Genomic DNA, 20885 nt, shown 5'->3' on the forward strand with positions numbered 1-20885 from the left:
ATCGATAAAAAGAATGTCAAGCGATAATAATTCTGTTTAATTAAGTATTTAAAACAAATTTATCACGTTTATGCTAAATTTATTATTATATTTGTAAAATGAATGGATACATATAGCAAAAACATATGATAACATACCTATGGTCACATAATAGGGAATGATGTTATAGCGTCTAATTTGCAAACACAAGTGCAATCATAAATAATTAATAAATAAAGGACTAAACTTACCAATAAAGTCAGCTCTCGACAAATAAAAAACCTAGTTATTATCAGAATATTTTTAATTAAAAATCTCAATTATATAAATTAACAATAATGGAAGTTATGACGAATAGAAACTTAAAAATTATTATTTGTTTTAGTTAAGCAATCTGCTAATAGACTTATGAGTATCATAGGGGACATTAATACTGAAGCAGGAGTGCCACAACAGCCACCACAATGTCATCATGAATCTTGTACGGTTCCTGGGTCATCTCATTACTCAATATTAACCACTCGTGTAGAGCAATAGAATACTCGTATAAGCGAAGTAATGAAAGGTTAAGAATAGTTTATCAATTTGACAAGCATAATTTATAGTAGTCCCTAACTTGGGTGTTCAAAACCCCACTGAGCTTGTTGGAGTGGAAACATTTGCCCAAGGAATAATATCAAGAAGAACCTGATTTGAACCTGGTGATATGGATTTTCCTCATCCAAATTACTGGTCTAGCTCTGTTTCATCGTACGGCGAAGCGAATGACTTTCTATTTTATTCAGTATATAAATACACCTTCAACGTTACAATGAACGAACATGTGAGTATACGGTAAACAATGACAGAAGAAATCAGGAAAACGGTGGTCCAGCGTATAGATTGTGAATCATTAGGCAACATTTCTACCCGTCGACTCCAGCTGACCACTGCGGCTGAGGTCTTTCCATAGTATCACCGTGAGCCACACACACACACACGGGAGAAAAAGTTATAAAGGGTTAAGGATTACAATATTCAGCAGAATTTACTCCGCCAGTTATGAGGCAATAACCTGAGTTGCGACCACCTACAGTAAAATCTCTTCCAAGTAACAACTTTACTGAAAGTTAATTCAGTATGAACAAACGAAACCTATATAATTGAGGTTTCAAATTTGAGGCGGAGCCTCAATTCCTGATAAGAATCAGTATGAGGCTACCTTAAAAAGAAAAATCAAGGAAAGTTGTAACCGACCAATTTGTCAATGTGTCTTACAATTGCATGTAAGCAAACTAACCTAATCTAATCTAACATCTTGTTTTATAAGCTGTAAGAAATAAAATGCTTTTTTATTTTTATTTTATTTAAGTGAACACTTCAATGTCAAAATGAGGAACATTGTTTAATATGTATCAAAATAATACCTTTTATTTTACTAGAGACATCTAGGCTGATATATGTAAAACTACTTTGTAGGTCTTGTACTTGTAGTGTTAATAAACAGCACCTCAAAGTGTTTAGACAGATGTTTAGATATATTCCTTACTTAAATAATAGAGGAATATTTTTGAAAATGATGGTTGTGATGTTAACTGGGTAAAATTATCGAATTTGTCATAACTAATAACCAATTTAGTTCAGTTCAAAAAATACCATACTAGGGGTGGCTGATGCAGAAAACTTTGAAAACGAAAAATCAAGGAAAGTTGTAACCGACCAATTTGTCATACCTACCGTGGATTCAAACGATTGGCGCAGGTGTCTAACTTTGGGTGTTCCAAACCCCACTAAGCTTGTTGGAGTGGAAACATTTGCCCCAGAAATAATATTAAGAAGAACCTGTATCGAACCTGGTGATCGATACAGGAATGGAATACCTACTTCTGGAATCAAAGATGTCTTACTCTCAGATATAAAATGGTCGAAATCATTCAAATAATTCTAATAAAACTACAAAAATTGAGATAAATAGCATAAATGTTGAGAGCGAAATACCCAATATAATAATTAATGGTTGGAGGGTTCTACTTCTAATGAGAGGTCCATCTGGCTATGGCAAGACACACCAACCTCGTGAAATACTGCAAATGACAGTTTGTTGTACACAAATTCAAGATAAACATTTACTGAATACTGATGACTATTTCATGTTCAGAAGAGTGTATCGATTTGAAAAGCACAATTTATAGTAGTGCCTCACTTGGGTGTTCAAAACCCCACTGAGCTTGTTGGAGTGGAAACATTTGCTCCAAAAAATAATATCAAGAAGAACCTGTATTGAACCTGGTGATATGGATTTTCCTCATCCAAATGACTGGTCTAGCTCTGTTTCATCGTACGGCGAAGCGAATGACTTTCTATTTTATTCAGTATATAAATACACCTTCAACGTTACAATGAACGAACATGTAAGTATACGGTAAACAATGACAGAAGAAATCAGGAAAACGGTGGTCCAGCGTATAGACTGTGAATCAACAGGCAACATTTCTGCCCGTCGACTCCAGCTGACCTTTGCGGCTGAGTGCCTTCCATAGTATCACCGTGAGCCACACACACACACACACGGGAGAAAAATTTATAAAGAGTTAAGGATTACAATATTCAGCAGAATTTACTTCACCAGTTATGAGGCAATATCCTGAGAGAGAAAATCAAGGAAAGTTGTAACCGATCAATTTGTCAATGTTGATGTTGAGAGCGAAATACCCAATATAATAATTAATGGTTGGAGGGTCCTACTTCTAATGAGAGGTCCATCTGGCTATGGCAAGACACACCAACCTCGTGAAATACTGCAAATGACAGTTTGTTGTACACAAATTCAAGATAAACATTTACTGAATACTGATGACTTCAGCTGACCACTGCGGCTGAGGTCTTTCCATAGTATCACCGTGAGCCACACACACACACACGGGAGAAAAATTTATAAAGGGTTAAGGATTACAATATTCAGCAGAATTTACTCCGCCAGTTATGAGGCAATATCCTGAGTTGCGACCACCTACAGTAAAATCTCTTCCAAGTAACAACTTTACTGAAAGTTAATTCAGTATGAACAAACGAAACCTATGTAATTGAGGTTTCAAATTTAAGGCGGAGCCTCAATTCCTGATAAGAATCAGTATGAGGCTACCTTAAAAAGAAAAATCAAGGAAAGTTGTAACCGAACAATTTGTCAATGTGTCTTACAATTGCATGTAAGCAAACTAACCTAATCTAATCTAACATCTTGTTTTATAAGCTGTAAGAAATAAAATGCTTTTTTATTTTTATTTAATTTAAGTGAACACTTCAATGCCAAAATGAGGAACATTGTTTAATATGTATCAAAATAATACCTTTTATTTTACTAGAGACATCTAGGCTGATATATGTAAAACTACTTTGTAGGTCTTGTACTTGTAGTGTTAATAAACAGCACCTCAAAGTGTTTAGACAGATGTTTAGATATATTCCTTGCTTAAATAATAGAGGAATATTTTTGAAAATGATGGTTGTGATGTTAACTGGGTAAAATTATCGAATTTGTCATAACTAATAACCAATTTTGTTCAGTTCAAAAAATACCATACAAGGGGTGGCTGATGCAGAAAACTTTGAAAACGAAAAATCAAGGAAAGTTGTAACCGACCAATTTGTCATACCTACCGTGGATTCAAACGATTGGCGCAGGTGTCTAACTTTGGGTGTTCCAAACCCCACTAAGCTTGTTGGAGTGGAAACATTTGCCCCAGAAATAATATCAAAAAGAACCTGTATTGAACCTGGTGATCGATACAGGAATGGAATACTTCTGGAATCAAAGATGTCTTACTCTCAGATATAAAATGGTCGAAATCATTCAAATAATTCTAATAAAACTACAAAAATTGAGATAAATAGCATAAATGTTGAGAGCGAAATACCCAATATAATAATTAATGGTTGGAGGGTTCTACTTTTAATGATGGGTCCATCTGGCTATGGCAAGACACACCTAGCTCATGAAATACTGAAAATGACTGTTGGTTGTACACAAATTCTCTTAATACAGATTAACTGTAAATCTTAATACAGATTTACTTAGTACTGATGACTATTTCATGTTCAGAAGAGTGTATCGATTTGACAAGCACAATTTATAGTAGTGCCTCACTTGGGTGTTCAAAACCCCACTGAGCTTGTTGGAGTGGAAACATTTGCTCCAAAAATAATATCAAGAAGAACCTGTATTGAACCTGGTGATATGGATTTTCCTCATCCAAATGACTGGTCTAGCTCTGTTTCATCGTACGGCGAAGCGAATGACTTTCTATTTCATTCAGTATATAATACATCTTCAACGTAACACTAAACGAACATGTGAGTATACGGTAAACAATGACAGAAGAAATCAGGAAAACGGTGGTCCAGCGTATAGACTGTGAATCAACAGGCAACATTTCTGCCCGTCGACTCCAGCTGACCTTTGCGGCTGAGGGCATTCCATAGTATCACCGTGTGCCACACACACACACACGGGAGAAAAGTTTATAAAGGGTTAAGGATTACAATATTCAGCAGAATTTACTCTACCAGTTATGAGGCAATATCCTGAGTTGCGACCACCTACAGTAAAATCTCTTCCAAGTAACAACTTTACTGAAAGTTAATTCAGTATGAACAAACCAAACCTATGTAATTGAGGTTTCAAATTTGAGGCGGAGCCTCAATTCCTGATAAGAATCAGTATGAGGCTATCTTAAAAAGAAAAATCAAGGAAAGTTGTAACCGACCGATTTGTCAATGTGTCTTACAATTGCATGTAAGGAAACTAACCTAATCTAATCTAACATCTTGTTTTATAAGATGTAAGAAATAAACTGCTTTTTTATTTTTATTTTATATAAGTGAACACTTCAATGTCAAAATGAGGAACATTGTTTAATATGTATCAAAATAATACTTTTTATTTTAATAGCGACATCTAGACTATATGTAAAACTACTTTGTAGGTCTTGTACTTGTAGTGTTAATAAACAGCACTTCAAAGTGTTTAGACAGATGTTTAGATATATTCCTTGCTTAAATAATAGAGGAATATTTTTGAAAATTATTGTTGTGATGTTAACTGGGTAAAATTATCGAATTTGTCATTACTAATAACCAATTTCGTTCAGTTCAAAAAATACCTTACTAGGGGTGGCTGATGCAGAAAACTTTGAAAACGAAAAATCAAGGAAAGTTGTAACCGACCAATTTGTCATACCTACCGCGGATTCGAACGATTGGCGCAGGTGTCTAACTTTGGGTGTTCCAAATCCCACTAAGCTTGTTGGAGTGGATACATTTGCCCCAGAAATAATATCAAGAAGAACCTGTATTGAACCTGGTGATCGATACAGGAATGGAATACCTACTTCTGGAATCAAAGATGTCTTACTCTCAGATATAAAATGGTCGAAATCATTCAAATAATTCTAATAAAACTACAAAATTTTTGATAAATAGCATAAATGTTGTGAGCGAAATTCCCAATATAATAATGGTTGGAGAGTTCTACTTATAATGAGGGGTCCATCTGGCTATGGCAAGACACACCAACCTCGTGAAATACTGCAAATGACAGTTTGTTGTACACTAATTCAAGATAAACATTTACTGAGTACCGATGACTATTTCATGTTCAGAAGAGTGTATCGATTTGACAAGCATAATTTATAGTAGTGCCTAACTTGGGTGTTCAAAACCCCACTGAGCTTGTTGGAGTGGATACATTTGCCCCAGAAATAATATCAAGAAGAACCTGTATTGAACCTGGTGATATGGATTTTCCTCATCCAAATTACTGGTCTAGCTCTGTTGCATCGTACGGCGAAGCGAATGACTTTCTATTTTATTCAGTATATAAATACACCTTCAACGTTACAATGAACGAACATGTAAGTATACGGTTAACAATGACAGAAGAAATCAGGAAAACGGTGGTCCAGCGTATAGACTGTGAATCAACAGGCAACATTTCTGCCCGTCGACTTCAGCTGACCTTTGCGGCTGAGAGCCTTCCATAGTATCACCGTGAGCCACACACACACGGGAGAAAAATTTATAAAGAGTTAAGGATTACAATATTCAGCAGAATTTACTCCACCAGTTATGAGGCAATATCCTGAGAGAGAAAATCAAGGAAAGTTGTAACCGATCAATTTGTCAATGTTGATGTTGAGAGCGAAATACCCAATATAATAATGGTTGGAGGGTACTACTTTTAATGAGGGGTCCATCTGGCTATGGCAAGACACACCAACCTCGTGAAATACTGCAAATGACAGTTTGTTGTACACTAATTCAAGATTAACATTTACTGAGTACCGATGACTATTTCATGTTCAGAAGAGTGTATCGATTTGACAAGCATAATTTATAGTAGTGCCTAACTTGGGTGTTCAAAACCCCACTGAGCTTGTTGGAGTGGATACATTTGCCCCAGAAATAATATCAAGAAGAACCTGTATTGAACCTGGTGATATGGATTTTCCTCACCCAAATTACTGGTCTAGCTCTGTTGCATCGTACGGCGAAGCGAATGACTTTCTATTTTATTCAGTATATAAATACACCTTCAACGTTACAATGAACGAACATGTAAGTATACGGTAAACAATGACAGAAGAAATCAGGAAAACGGTGGTCCAGCGTATAGACTGTGAATCAACAGGCAACATTTCTGCCCGTCGACTTCAGCTGACCTTTGCGGCTGAGAGCCTTCCATAGTATCACCGTGAGCCACACACACACGGGAGAAAAATTTATAAAGAGTTAAGGATTACAATATTCAGCAGAATTTACTCCACCAGTTATGAGGCAATATCCTGAGTTGCGACCACCTACAGTAAAATCTCTTCCAAGTAACAACTTTACTGAAAGTTAATTCAGTATGAACAAACCAAACCTATGTAATTGAGGTTTCAAATTTGAGGCGGAGCCTCAATTCCTAATAAGAATCAGTATGAGGCTACCTTAAAAAGAAAAATCAAGGAAAGTTGTAACCGACCAATTTGTCAATGTGTCTTACAATTGTATGTAAGCAAACTAACCTAATCTAATCTAACATCTTGTTTTATAAGCTGTAAGAAATAAAAGGCTTTTTTATTTTTATTTTATATAAGTGAACACTTCAATGACAAAATGAGGAACATTGTTTAATATGTGTCAAAATAATACTTTTTATTTTAATAGCGACATCTAGACTATATGTAAAACTACTTTGTAGGTCTTGTACTTGTAGTGTTAATAAACAGCACTTCAAAGTGTTTAGACAGATGTTTAGATATATTCCTTGCTTAAATAATAGAGGAATATTTTTGAAACTTATTGTTGTGATGTTAACTGGGTAAAATTATCGAATTTGTCATTACTAATAACCAATTTCGTTCAGTTCAAAAAATACCTTACTAGGGGTGGCTGATGCAGAAAACTTTGAAAACGAAAAATCAAGGAAAGTTGTAACCGACCAATTTGTCATACCTACCGCGGATTCAAACGATTGGCGCAGGTGTCTAACTTTGGGTGTTCCAAACCCCACTAAGCTTGTTGGAGTAGATACATTTGCCCCAGAAATAATATCAAGAAGAACCTGTATTGAACCTGGTGATCGATACAGGAATGGAATACTTCTGGAATCAAAGATGTCTTACTCTCAGATATAAAATGGTTGAAATCATTCAAATAATTTAATAAAACTACAAAAATTTAGATAAATAGCATAAATGTTGTGAGAGAAATTCCCAATATAATAATGGTTGGAGGGTTCTACTAATAATGAGGGGTCCATCTGGCTATGGCAAGACACACCAACCCGTGAAATACTGCAAATGACAGTTTGTTGTAGGTACACAAATTCTATTCTAGCTCTGTTGCATCGTACGGCGAAGCGAATGACTTTCTATTTTATTCAGTATATAAATACACCTTCAACGTTACAATGAACGAACATGTAAGTATACGGTAAACAATGACAGAAGAAATCAGGAAAACGGTGGTCCAGCGTATAGACTGTGAATCAACAGGCAACATTTCTGCCCGTCGACTTCAGCTGACCTTTGCGGCTGAGAGCCTTCCATAGTATCACCGTGTGCCACACACACACACACGGGAGAAAAGTTTATAAAGGGTTAAGGATTACAATATTCAGCAGAATTTACTCCACCAGTTATGAGGCAATATCCTGAGTTGCGACCACCTACAGTAAAATCTCTTCCAAGTAACAACTTTACTGAAAGTTAATTCAGTATGAACAAACCAAACCTATGTAATTGAGGTTTCAAATTTGAGGCGGAGCCTCAATTCCTGATAAGAATCAGTATGAGGCTATCTTAAAAAGAAAAATCAAGGAAAGTTGTAACCGACCGATTTGTCAATGTGTCTTACAATTGCATGTAAGGAAACTAACCTAATCTAATCTAACATCTTGTTTTATAAGATGTAAGAAATAAAATGCTTTTTTATTTTTATTTTATATAAGTGAACACTTCAATGTCAAAATGAGGAACATTGTTTAATATGTATCAAAATAATACTTTTTATTTTAATAGCGACATCTAGACTATATGTAAAACTACTTTGTAGGTCTTGTACTTGTAGTGTTAATAAACAGCACTTCAAAGTGTTTAGACAGATGTTTAGATATATTCCTTGCTTAAATAATAGAGGAATATTTTTGAAAATTATTGTTGTGATGTTAACTGGGTAAAATTATCGAATTTGTCATTACTAATAACCAATTTCGTTCAGTTCAAAAAATACCTTACTAGGGGTGGCTGATGCAGAAAACTTTGAAAACGAAAAATCAAGGAAAGTTGTAACCGACCAATTTGTCATACCTACCGCGGATTCGAACGATTGGCGCAGGTGTCTAACTTTGGGTGTTCCAAATCCCACTAAGCTTGTTGGAGTGGATACATTTGCCCCAGAAATAATATCAAGAAGAACCTGTATTGAACCTGGTGATCGATACAGGAATGGAATACCTACTTCTGGAATCAAAGATGTCTTACTCTCAGATATAAAATGGTCGAAATCATTCAAATAATTCTAATAAAACTACAAAAATTTAGATAAATAGCATAAATGTTGTGAGAGAAATTCCCAATATAATAATGATTGGAGGGTTCTACTAATAATGAGGGGTCCATCTGGCTATGGCAAGACACACCAACCTCGTGAAATACTGCAAGTGACAGTTGGTTGTACACAAATTAAAGATCTTATTAAACATTTACTGAGTACTGATGACTATTTCATGTTCAGAAGAGTGTATCAATTTGACAAGCATAATTTATAGTAGTGCCTAACTTGGGTGTTCAAAACCCCACTGAGCTTGTTGGAGTGGAAACATTTGCTCCAAAAATAATATAAAGAATGACCTTTAACGAACCTGGTGATATAGATTTTTCTCATATGACACGACATTACAATGTTATTCTGGTTACACCAAGAGAAATTACAAATTACTAGAGGAGGCTGACGCAGAAAACTTTGAACAGTGCGGTGCAGTGGGGGTTGGCGTGTTGCTGAAGTCTCCTTTTGTATCGTACGGTTGATCTTTTAATGTCTAAGTGGCATTTCCCAAATATTTATGGACTTAAGCATTTCGTGTTTACCACGGCGCACAGCTCATATTTCGCAGTGTTTTATTTTGTATCCGCTGCAGGATTTCGACATTTTGACATTAGAGCGGATTTTTGACCCCCAGAGCTGTATCCCATAGGACCATATTGGTTTTAATACAGTTTTGTAAATGAGAAGTTTATTTTCCAGACTGAGTGCGGCTTTTCTACCTAGCTTAATAGCCAGTACATGCTACGAAGCCTACCATTAGCATGATCCTTGGAATAATATGGGTTTGTCCAGATGCATGCCCAAATATTTGGCTGTAGTCGTTTTGGCAAACAGCTCCCTCCAGAGTCACAGATAAGCACTCTTCTCTTCTTAGTCTGAACGTGACATTAACAGATTTCGCTGGGCTTGCCCGTATCCTCCACTTATTTAACCATAATTCTAATTTGTTTAGGCATTTCTGTAGTTTTGCGGATGCTTCGTTTGGATTTTTATTAAAGGAAAGGATTGCAGTGTCATCTGCATAGGTTGCAACCACAACATCGTCCGTAACTGGTATATCGCCTGTAAAGAGTGTATAAAGGAAAAGACCCAGCACTGGCCCTGGGGCACTCCTGCTTTCATTTGGCTGATTGATGGTAGATAATCCTCACATTTGACCCGGAACATACTGTTTTGCAAATAAGACTTCGGGAGAAGGTACGCAGTATTTGGTAGGTTCAACTTTTGCTTACTTTTTGAGGCCCTTATGCCATACGCGATCAAAAGCCTGCTGTATTGAGAAATACTGCTGAACAATACTCTTTTCTTTCTAGGGCTTGCCGTATTCTATGAGTAACACGATGTATTTGTTCCATTATTCCATGGTGAGCACGAAAGCCGAATTGGTGGTCAGGTATTACTCCTTGTTCTTTGAGTAATGGTTGAAGGCGACTAAGGACTAGTTTCTTAGTTTGATAGCAAGGAGAGAGGACTAATAGGCCTGTATCATAAAACTTCTGTTGGAGTTTTTCCAGGTTTTGGAACCATGTTTATAATGGACATCTTTCATAGTTTTGGAAAATATTGTAGTCTTAATATTGCGTTAAAGAGGATTGTTAACAGAACGATGCCTTTTTTCGGTAGTTCTTTAAATACTTGCGGTAATAAGATCGAAACCGGGTGCTTTTTTTGTTTTAAATTATTAATAGATTTTTATTTCTGACGGAGCAATAAGATTTAGTGGTAAAGACATTTGCTGATCACTATTTATGATTTCATCAAATTCGTCTTCGGTTTGCATTATGTCCGATTCGTTAAGCTTAAATACATCCGTTAGGAAGTTGGCAAACAGCTCAGCTTTATCCTGTAGTTTTTGTGATCATTCGCGATTAGCTTGTCTCAAATGAGGAATATGTTCTTTTGGCCTTTTCAACAATTTCGCCATTTTCCAGATTGAATACTCGTCTGCTTTATACGGCGACAATGTCTGTAGTTTATCTTGCAATGTACGATTTTCATTATCTTTGAGCAATTCCTTTAAATCCTGTTGGGCTTTATTCAACACTTTTTTATCTTGCCGATTCCTGCTGGTACTATAGCAATTAGGTAGCAATTAGATATTTTATTTCCATCGGTATGTCATGACTTTGTGTTTTAGATTCTATATATGGGGTCGATAGCAACTTACTCGTTACTTGCCAAGCTGTATCGTCTATGTCATTTTCACTTTTAAGGGGTATGCGTAGGTTAGCATTATCTTTAATGTATTCTCGAAAGGCATCCCAGTCAGTTTTACGGTTGTATAAAGTCTCCCGTGGTTCATTGTAAATAAATGTTGTGCTTAATTTGCAGATAACTGGTGTGTGGTCCGAGGAGCCATTTGCATACGATTGGACTTTAGCGTAGAGCCCAGGTGATCCCTTTAGGGATGAAAAGGTCAATAAGATCTGGACTTTTTTTCTGTGGGCCAATGGGTTGGTTCACCTGTTGACATTACACTAAGGTTATTACTATCAATAGACTTTTTCAGCTTCCTGTGCTTAGAGTTCCAGTCTACTCCTACAATGTATTTTCAACCGAGCGTATGGAAAAAGTTATTATACATATTGTTATCTATCCGGTGTCTAGGTGGACAGTAGGTACACTGCAGCCACATTGAGTGATCCCTGCCAGTTATCTACAGCTATTATAGCGGCTTGTATGTGCGAATGTTTGAATAGTGGCAGGATATAATATATAATGTTTTCCTTAATTATAACAGTTGCCCCAGCATGAGATGTTCCACCTGTATGATTAGCATAGAATACATTGTATCCTTTAATTTTTCTTATTCTTTGGTCGATCATATGCGTTTTAGTGACCAGTAAAATATCTATTTTATTGTAATTTATAAAAACCTCGACGTCTTGCTTATTTGGGAGTAAGCCATTTATGTTCCATGTTGCGATACGTAGACATTTCATTTTCGCTGGTGAGCTATTACAGTCGTTAGTAGACTCATAAGAATCCCTATTTGTTGGATGAGGATGTCAATCAGCTTTTCTGACTGTTTTATTATACTTTGCTTTTAAGAGCTCGTTGGCTGAGTTTGTCTATTCTCTATATTTCTATTCCAGCTACGAGTGTTTGCAGAGCTGGGCCATTTTTCGTATGTACGAATCGTTTATATCCTGGTTGTTTGAGGATTGTAGTTAAAGTAGCTGGTGTGTTTTTATCATTTTTTGGGCAATCTGTAGGTTTATGCCGTTGTGTGCATTTGACGCACCTATAAATACGCATACAGTTATTGTTAGTGCGACCATAATATTGGCACCCATTAGGCAATTTCGGTAGATTCTCTTGGGTCTTCTATTGTGACTCTAGTGTGGTTAATGTGTTGTATATTTTTTTTTTCAGGGTTATTGATACTGGGTTCTACGTTTACAAAGAACATATTTAAGGGCTTCTTATTAAACTATTCCACCGTATACCATGTTTCTTGTTTTTTTTTCCAATTTCTTCTATTATAGCTGATGGAGGGGTGGTACAATGCATGTTTTTTATAACAATCCTGTAGCATTTGTTCTGCTTCTGTGTGAATGTGTGACCAATAAGGCCATTGCTGCGTATTAATTCTATCAAGGTTTTATATGTTTCAGTTGACTGCGCTATAACTCTTTGCTGATCTATATTAATAACGTTATATGAGTAGCTTTCGTGGGGTATGTCTTATTTATAAGTTCTGTTAAGTTAGATATATCTTCTATACCATATAAAATTATAGGCGGTGGTTTGAAATTTTTTTTTGGCGTTAGTGGGCGAGTCGTCTCTTTCCTTTTCGGTTAGATCTACAGGTAGTAAATTATATCTGTTTGAAGTACTAATTGTTACTTGTGTTTTTTGGTCAGGCGGTGAACTGTTTGATAGTCTTTTTCTTTTGGGATAGCGGCTGTTAGTATCATCATTTAATGTTGGGTCACAGTCATAAACGGTGGACATAGAAGATGAGTTTTTCAAGTTTGTATCCTTTTGCCTTGTCAGGTCAGGCTTGGATGCCGAGTTAACTTTTCCCTTCGATTTCCCCGTCGATTTAATTGAAGAATCATAATATAATATCATTCCTATGTTTGCGATATGAGATATGACTCCCAGATTGAAGACATTTATTTTTATTTTTATGAATTATTTTTATTAATTTTTTATATTTGGTTTTAAATATTTTTTTGTCTTCTGGTATGCTTCAGCGTTTCATTACACAACTTTGCGGACACTGCCTTCTAGTAACAAATGTTGTTATCTCTAGTATGTGTCCCTATTTATGTCCCAAGACTTGAGCGTCATCCAGAAGAACATGTAAAGATGCAACCGTACCTATCTGATGGCGCCATACAATATAGTCGGAAATTTAATGAAATATCGTCATTTCTTAAAATTATTATTATTATTAGAAACCATCACTGAAAGTGACCAAAGGTATAAGTCCTGTCATAATTGACAACACAAACATTGAGCCGTGGGAGATTGGACCCTATAACATGAAGGGGGAAATAACTGGTGAAAAATTGATAAAGAGCTTAGGATTCCATTATTCAGTAGAATTTACTCCACCAATTATTAGGTCCCGAGTTGCGACCACCTTCAGTAAAATCTTTTCCGAGTAACAACTGTACTGAAAGTGAATTCAGTAACGACACACCAAACCTATATAATTGAGGTTTCAAATTTGGGGTGGAGCCTCAGTTCGTGATGACAATTATTAGTATGAGGTTACATTAAAGAAAAATCAAGGAAAGGTGTAACTGACCAATTCGTCATATCTACAGCGGATCCAAAAGATTGGCGCAGGTGCCTAACTTTGGGTGTTCAAAACCCCACTGAGCTTGCTGGAGTGGAAACATTTGCTCCAAAAATAATATCAAAAAGAACCTGTATTGAACCTGGTGATATGGATTCTTCTCATATGAAACGACATTACAACGATATTCTGGTTACACCGAGAGAGGTAAAAAAAGAGAGAAATAAAAAACACCTTTATAGAGAATGTTTGGCAAAAGTATTAAAGTAATAGTATTTTTTTTTAAGTGAACCCTTCGATGTAGAAATGAAGCCCAGTGTTAAATATGTATTAAAATAAAAGTTTTTATTTTACTAGCGACATCTAGATTGATTGATACGTAAAACTACTTTGTAGGTATATACATAACATTGTACATAATTTTATGTCTGTGGTGAGCACGTGTACTTGTAGTTTTAATAAACAGCACTTCAAAGTATTTAGACGGATGTTTAGATATATTCCTTGCTTAAATAGTAGTTTTTTTTTTAAATTATTGTTGTGATGGCAAAATGATCGAAATTGTCAATACGTAAATAGCATAGCTAATAAATAACCAATAACCAATTTTGTTCAGTACAAGAAAATACCTTACTAGACGAGGTTGATGCAGAAAACTTTGAGCAGTGCGAGTGCCTCGCTGCATAATCCATGATAATCGTCCTTATTGAAAAACAACCCCATAGACAAGACTTAAGCACTGAAAGTATGCCAAAAGCATCATCGAGAAGAACACGTAAAGATGCAACCGTACTTATCTTTGTATGGTACAAAGCGGAAATTTAAGGAAATATCGTAATTTTTGAAAATTATTGGAATTAGTCGAACCATCACTAAAAGATTTAAAACGCACGAACTCATCTGTTGATAAGCCACAAGAAAATCAACAGATCCACTTAACTAAATCAAATTTTCCAAAATCTTCTGGCTTACTTCATCTTCTGGATACTACCTGCACTAAGCTAACAAAGAGGTTAACTTTATTCGAAACTCGTGAAGCATCTAATTGAGTTGTGGTGATTCCCTTAAGAATGTATCGCGCAGATCGTCATTCATCACCCCCGATGATGATTTTGATGACGAAGAATCTGAAACAAACGAACAAGTGAATGTTACAAACCTGAATTTAAAACATCTTGTTGCTGACATGAGCCGATAGCTCAAGATAAATTTTAAAGAAGAAATTGTTCAAATCGAATCTCTTCTATGCAAGCTTGAGATGGATAAAAAAGAACGTAATTCAACCCAATGGTCAAAAGGGCCTGAAGAAAGCTTTTTCTATTTTTTTTAATTAAATTTAACTCCAGAACTATCTTGCAACAATAGATTCCAGCAAGTAAATATAAATATATAATAATAGGTCAAACAATATCAGATGCCCAAAAAGAGATCATCAGTAATAGGGTCTACTACGTAGGTACTGTTATTATTGCTGCTTAAGCTTAAGATACATTCCCGTAGCTAGAACGGCTTGTACGGGAAATGACGGATGTACTTACAAAAAACTTTTATTGCAAATTACTAAATATATAATTACTTTAAAAAGGTTAATTCGGTTCAAACAAACACAATGAATCCTGTAAAGTTACCTTGAATCGATGACAAGGTTTATAATAAATATCCTAAAAAGAACAAGTTGAAGATTTATTTTCTTATGCTTTTGACACATGTGACCCATCCAATAAAAAATGCATATTTATAGAAATATTGGAATGTTAGAGGAACTCAAATATTGATGTCTGAATTAAAAATTAATGGAGGTGCTCGAAGAAAAGTTTAAACCTATTTATGAAGAAAAATCTTAAAGTAAAAGTATCTGAATTGGAAAGGGAAGTGATGTTCTTGAAAAACAACAGCAGGTAAAACGATATTATACTTCTTTGCATTGAAATTTGGAAAATTGGAAAATCACTAAGAGAATTGTAGATTACGTAACGGCATTTGGTTCTGAAGACGAAGGAGAAGTTGAAAATTTGTTTCAAGTTTAGCCAGACCGTTGACATCTTTAGGAAAGCCGATGGAAAGATTTCTTAATATTTCTTATAAACTTAACTAAGTGGAATTTCAAAGACATGTATGTCCAGCATAGCGCCGCACACCAAACAATTCGGTTTATGTTTTAGCCAAAATTCGTAAAATTTAAAACTGGAACGCTAAATACCACCGCCACAAATAGCTGTTCACAGAGGATCGAGCCACCTTTATCTGCCACCATTTAGGAAGGCCATCAACTTTTTACAGTATAGATGGAGGCCGTGAGACCATCGCGACCCGGGGGACTTGCTGTTGGTCATTGATTTCATAGACTGTAATACATTTGCTTGCCTACTTTTATAACCACAATCGATTTGGATTAAATTTAGACGGTTCCATAAGTTAGAATATACCTGATTCAACGCATTGCGGTTAAAAAATAGAAAATATATTGTTGTTTTATTATGTTCTGCTATAACTATAAAAAGGTTTTAAGATATTTGGTTTTGATATTTCAGATATTTTATTATTGTTTCTTTTTAAAAGTGCAACTCACGAGAGGTTCCTCTGCTTGAGGCGTTTGATGATGGGGGGTTGACTTTGGGTCCAACGGCGCTGTGCTTACCTCACCTCCTCCAATACGCTATTCATCCAGCACAGCGTATGTGCGGTGATTCGGTGGTCGTCCAGGAACAGGTCCAGCGGGCCGCCGTTGTGGAGGTCTTCGGGCACGATATTCTTGCACCGTTGGGTGTTCACCTGCGCGATAGTTTAGTTTTTTTACATTCATCGACATATTATATTGTTATGAGTAGGTAAAACATTATTCTAATATTCACATTTTTCTATTAAACCTAAAACCAATTCTCAAAATTATAAAAAAATATTATATACGATTAATATTTTATTAAAGAAATTCGTTACTTTTAAGACATGTTACTGGGCGTAGTAGCACCTCAGAATATTGCCTCTTGGTGGAGTAAATTCTTGTGTAATTCTTATCTCTTCACCAGTTACTCCCTTCTGGGCAGAGTCGTTTAATGACCTGCGGCGTGCTGACCTCGCGGGACTTATGGCCAAGCACGCCGTCATTAAACGCCTCTGCCCGTGGGGTTGAACAGTGTATGTACGCTGTTGTTATTGTTCTCCGTGGAACTCCTGATGTAGACATCCAGGAAGACGGACGTTCCTGGACGTACACATCAGAAATCTCAAGGAGAACATGCCTATGCGGGCCTCCACGCCACGCGGAAGTTGTCCCGTTTCTGCTCTAGTTTTTCAATGTCTTTTAAACATTTAGCAAGTTCAGCTGTCGGTTTAATTTCGGTTAGAATCGTCGCAAGTTAATTATTGTAACTGAAAAGTCTAACGAGACGCAGTCGCGTTACGATAAAGCGTTCACCTATCGCGTACCTAATTGTTATAGTTTGCGAGGTTTTATCTTAAAGTTAATTTTTTTAAATATTTCTTATAATCCTGACTTAGTGGAAATTCAAAGACATACGGTTATACCAAACAATTTAGACTTTACTAAGAACGAATCTTCAAACTTATTGTTTTGATTGGATTTGGATAAAACTTAGACTGTTCCAAAAGTTAGAATATACCTGATTCAACGCATTGTGGTTAAAAATAGAAATTAATCAATTTATTGTTATTTTTTAAAAGTGCCTCTTTGCTAGAGGCGTTTATTGACCTTGTCCTTGGGTCCCACGGCGCGCTTACCTCACCTCACATAAGCTGCTCATCCTTACGGGCAGAGGTAAGTATAACCTATGGCCGTGAGGTGATGGTGATTCGCTGCGGTCGTCCAGGAACACGTCCAGGCGAGCCAGCGTGGAGCGGGCGCCGTGGTTGTGGGGGTTTTCGGACGCGTTGTTCTTGCACCGTTTGATGTTCAGTGTTCATCTGCGTGATAATTTAGTATGTATATTCATCCACAAAAATACATTTGTAAACAAAAACGTAACACACATGTACATAATAAAATCATATTTCCATACGCAAAATAATCGTCGTACCAGCAACATAAAGTAGATTTACTTATTTGTTACGATAGCTTATTATAAATTTTGAACATTGCACAAAATCTTTTGAAGTCGCCGACAGCTCTAGAACATAGCTAGTCGCGCGCCACAAACTGCTCCGTCCTGTGCACTTTACATCTCGGAATGTAACTATATTTTGTGTAATGATCACAAAATCATATGATGCTACGTATGATTTTTACATTAAATTTAATAACGTGAGTTAACCCAATTTAATGAAATCTAAATCTATTGAATTTATTACAAAATTACATTTATCATAATTAGGTATTTAGACCGCTAATTCTAGGAAATTTGAGCCATACATACAATTTATGAGCGCCAATCGCACCTCGGAGAAGCTTTCTCGCTGAAGACATGTTTTGTGATTCTATTCAATACCTGTAGTGTTTTGAAATTAAAAATTAGGTTGATTCATTGCGGATGCGATTGCGGGTTCAATAGAAATTATTATTATTATTTAGAGCAGATATAGGAGCTTACAATTTAGAATATACAATTAGAAATTAGTGTAAAAATCAAGGAAAACTAAAATATTTGCAATTTTTATCCAGTTTTCTAGATACACCAACTGCACAAATAACTTTGTTATCCTATATATTTATATGGGATCACAGAGTTATTCATGCGGTTAATGAATCAGTGCACCTGTGTATTATAATGGAATAATAGGTGTTGATGTGTACGGAAATGGTTCAGTTTAGATATAAACATTTAAATAATGTGTATAAAAATCTAAATAATGGGTTAAGTATTTTATTAATTTAAAGAAACTTTAAGTGCGATTAAAATAATCGGATCTAACTTCAAATCTGTGCTGCTCTATGGGTGTGAAGGTCACGAAAGACATCTCGCACCGACTTCAAGTCTTCGTCAACCGCAGTCTTTGCCGTATTCTAAATGTCTACTGGCCCGAGAAGATCTGTAACGAGCAACTTTGGAAGCGCTGCCGAGAAACTCCGATTAGCTAGCAGATCAAGCGTCGTAAGTGGAAATACATGGGCCATACATTCCGGATTCCAATAAAATAGGTAATGTTATAAGGAAATCCGTTGTTGGTACTCAAGAAGAAGTTACCGGAAAAAAAATAAGTAGGACTATCTACAAAAACAAATGAGATGCCATCATAAACATAAATCGTAAAAAAAACGGTCTCATAACGCAGTTCTTCTACAGTAAAAAGTTGTGACATCCATACTATCAAGTCAGTCAATTTATCTGATGGAATATCTATACAAAAACGTCAACGTGGTTAAAATATGTATTAAACAATTAATAATAAATTGCTAACCCTATTGGATAATTTTCTACTAAAACTATTTTAAAAAATCGAGTCGTATGTATTTGGTTTTGACATTCCGGATATTTAATTATTGCTCTTTTTTAAAGGTGAAACTCACGCCAGGCGCCTCTGTTTGCGGCGTTTAATGACGGTGTTCTTGACTTTGAACCGCGGGGCTGTGATAACCTCACCCCAAATACGCTGTTCATCCTCACGGGCAAAGGCTGTAATTACCGCTGCCCGGGAGGATGAACTGCGTATGTGCGGTGACTCGTCGATGTCGACCAGGAACACTTCTATGAGGGCGAGAAGCACGCGGAAGTTGTGGAGGTTGTGGGGCGTTGATCTTGCAGCGTGGGGCGTTCACCTGCGTGATCGTTTACTTTTTGTATGAATGGGCAGATAGCGATGTGCTTACTGGACTAAACTCAAAACACATTAGCGAAACGTTACCAAATTTGAACAGAACCAATTTTTACTTGCTCAATTTACAAATTAAAGTAAAAACTTCTTAACGACGAAAGAGACTATATTTTGACAATTATTTATTAACCTAAGTTTGTAACGACTATTTTAATATTTAGTTTATAAAACCAAAGTTACAAAAATGATTTAGGATGAGATTCAGAAACGAGTAGGCATGAGTAATATTATACCTATTATAGTTTTGTTAGTACCTATATTATTCTGAAAATATGACAGGAATGCGAACAGCGAATATAGTAATCTTTATATATAATTATACATCTTTCTATATCTATATCTATATATATGTATATATAAAAGAAAGTCGTGATTGTTACAACACTTATAACTCGAGATCGGCTGGACCGATGTTAGTTATGTCTTTTTTTATGGATTTTTCTCCACTCCGAATAGCAGAATAAGTAATAAAATATCGGATAAGTTATCGAATAACAATAAATTAATTAATTAATTTTACGAATGCACACGGCATGAGGTGACATTTGTTGACAAAACTACGCATCATTTTACGTCGAATTCGTGTCACTTCAAGAAATTCCGAACTTGAGGTAAATGAGGAGATGCATAACCAGGCTTTGATGTTGAGGCGAAAACATGTGTTACCTCATCAAAAAATGTTGTAAAGCAGAAAGTGCTTTTACATGCAGTATCGCAATATTGGCGATAGAGAGAAGAGGCCTAATGTGTAAAACTGCCATTCTTATTTTGCAATGGCAAGCAATAAAACATTTCTCTATTTGCAAAAAAAGTTATCACCTTAATGAAATCCTAAAATAAGTTTAACTAAAGTAACAACGATATTATTATTAAGGCGGAACGAAGTTAGCCGGGTCAGCTAGTATATACATATTTTTGTATCGTTACGTCATATGTGTAGACACAAAACCTAGCGGCATTATTGTAAAAAAATATTTTAATATTAAATATTCTCTATAATAACTCAAAAAGATCTCAGAATTATTTAAATATGATATGTATGACTAAAATTTGTGCAATGAGTTAGTAATAGTATATGCTTCGTATCAATCACTCGTAGAAACGAGATTTAGCGCAAAATATGACTCCCGTATAAAAAAAAACACAATGCAGTTTTGACAAACGGGATTCAGTCAGAATTCTGAATCTTACCCTAAACCTTAACGTATAATATATAGAGAAATGGTAACTTAAGTAAAGCAAAAAATATCTTACGTTAACGTATGTTGGCAGCCTTTTTGTTGGCAGCTTTGTTGTTGGCAGCCTTGTTGTTGGCAGCCTT

The 20885-nt window shown here is 35.7% G+C and overlaps 2 long non-coding RNA genes across 7 annotated transcripts; both read right to left on the minus strand.

Moving 5' to 3' along the window:
- Window positions 1–265: 265 nt before the first annotated feature.
- LOC125062376 lies at window positions 266–4802 on the minus strand. The gene is made up of 2 exons (XR_007119260.1): window positions 2827–4802; window positions 266–2473 (listed from the first exon to the last, which is right to left on the minus strand). It is a non-coding gene; the product is annotated as an uncharacterized LOC125062376 (long non-coding RNA).
- A 14-nt stretch (window positions 4803–4816) lies between these two features.
- Window positions 4817–20884, minus strand: LOC125062375. Of its 6 annotated transcripts, none has more exons than XR_007119256.1 (6): window positions 20819–20884; window positions 19260–19508; window positions 18169–18240; window positions 17537–17719; window positions 16368–16570; window positions 4817–14925 (listed from the first exon to the last, which is right to left on the minus strand). It is a non-coding gene; the product is annotated as an uncharacterized LOC125062375 (long non-coding RNA). The 6 variants fall into 6 exon arrangements; XR_007119259.1 differs by having other exon boundaries at window positions 4817–6445; window positions 7573–14925; window positions 18169–19508; XR_007119255.1 differs by having other exon boundaries at window positions 17542–17719; window positions 18169–19508.
- Between the last annotated feature and the right edge of the window lies 1 nt (window position 20885).

This window comes from Pieris napi, chromosome Z (assembly GCF_905475465.1).
Source record: "Pieris napi chromosome Z, ilPieNapi1.2, whole genome shotgun sequence".
Classification (NCBI taxonomy): domain Eukaryota; kingdom Metazoa; phylum Arthropoda; class Insecta; order Lepidoptera; family Pieridae; genus Pieris; species Pieris napi.